This window comes from Octodon degus, unplaced genomic scaffold (assembly GCF_000260255.1).
Source record: "Octodon degus isolate 3935 unplaced genomic scaffold, OctDeg1.0 scaffold00001, whole genome shotgun sequence".
Taxonomy (NCBI): domain Eukaryota; kingdom Metazoa; phylum Chordata; class Mammalia; order Rodentia; family Octodontidae; genus Octodon; species Octodon degus.
The window spans coordinates 23,075,357-23,076,727 of NW_004524577.1; the positions used below are offsets into that span (position 1 = coordinate 23,075,357).

Consider the following 1,371-nt stretch of genomic DNA (forward strand, 5'->3'; position numbering starts at 1 on the left):
GGGTGTTCGGTGCGGGGCCGCGCGCGTGACGGTCGCAGGCCTCGGCCCGCCTCGCCGACGGTGACGGTCGGCCGCCGGGGGCCCCGGGGACGCGCCTCGGTGAGGTGGAGACCGGTCCGGCTCCTCTTTCTTGCCAGCGACGGAAGCTTATTTAATGTGTTTATTTATTTTTTGCTCGTAAAGTAGGCGGTTGATTCTGGCACGGCTGGGTTTGGGATTTCTAGCGAGGTGATGTACGGTACCACGCGGCCCGTAGTCAATCTGTTAATGGTGGATGCTTCCCTCCTGAGGCCTTCTTTGCTGTTCTCGTTTGCACCTGGGAACAGTTCCCAGATCAGATTTCTTGAAATGATTTCGGGTGTTGATGGCGTGATTAATCTACTATAAGTATATACTTTTGTTGAGTCTCAGATTTCTTGATGTTACATAGTTACCTGCTGAGCGTTTTTGGTCGTTTCTCGTGCAGGAATGCTGTAAAGATTTCTGCTTGTCCGGTGTTTTGGGAGCCATTCTCAAGTTGCCTGTTACCAGTGAAAGAAACGAAAACACGGTGTAACGACCCTATTAATATGCTGGTCGTTTAGCTTTGAAAATAGTAACTCGTAGCAGTTAACAGCATCATACTCCATTTTTCATCTGCTTTTTTTCTTTTTTTCGGTATGGAAATCGAACTCAAGACCTGACCTTTCCCTTGCCAGGCAGTCATTGTGCCGCTTATCTGTATCTCCCGCCCCCAATTCTTGAAAAAAATCGTAAGCGTAGGTGTTAGTGTAACAGAAATTAAGTTTCTTTGTGGAAACAAAGTAACTTTTAAAAATCACTGTAACAAAGTTGTTAGCAAGACAGGAGTCCTACTTCTGAATGCTGCACCATAACCACTCAACAAATAGCCTTTTAACATTTCTCATTTTTAAAAAAATTATTAAACCATATTGTAGAATAAATCTAAAGTGAGCATTTTATGGAAAAAGACTTGGCAAGTTTAGAGACTGGGCGTGCGGCCGTGCGCCTGTAATCCCAGCTCTCTAGTAGTGAGACTCTGAACACCCTGTAGGCCCTTCCCTAAAATACAAAAAAAAAAAAAAAAAGACTTGGAAAGTTCAGGCTAGCCCATACTGTATAGCTAAACATGAAAATTATGCATTTGACTATATCTTGGAATAGTATTGGATATAAAACAGAAAATAAACAATGTATTGCCATTATGTAAAGCTTATTATATAGGGCTAAGGAGATAGCTCGGTGGTCTAAGCGCCTGCCTGGCAAGAAAAAGGACCTGAGTTCTATACCCTTACCCATGCCCACACCTATAATCCCAGCGCTGGGTAGTCCCAGCTATGTAGCGAGGACCTTGTACCAAATAAATAAGAT

The 1,371-nt window shown here is 44.1% G+C and overlaps 1 protein-coding gene across 2 annotated transcripts in view; it reads left to right on the forward strand.

Moving 5' to 3' along the window:
- Positions 1 to 1,371, forward strand: part of Ak6 (adenylate kinase 6) — an 18,743-nt gene that overhangs the window by 278 nt on the left and 17,094 nt on the right. The window lies entirely within an intron of this gene.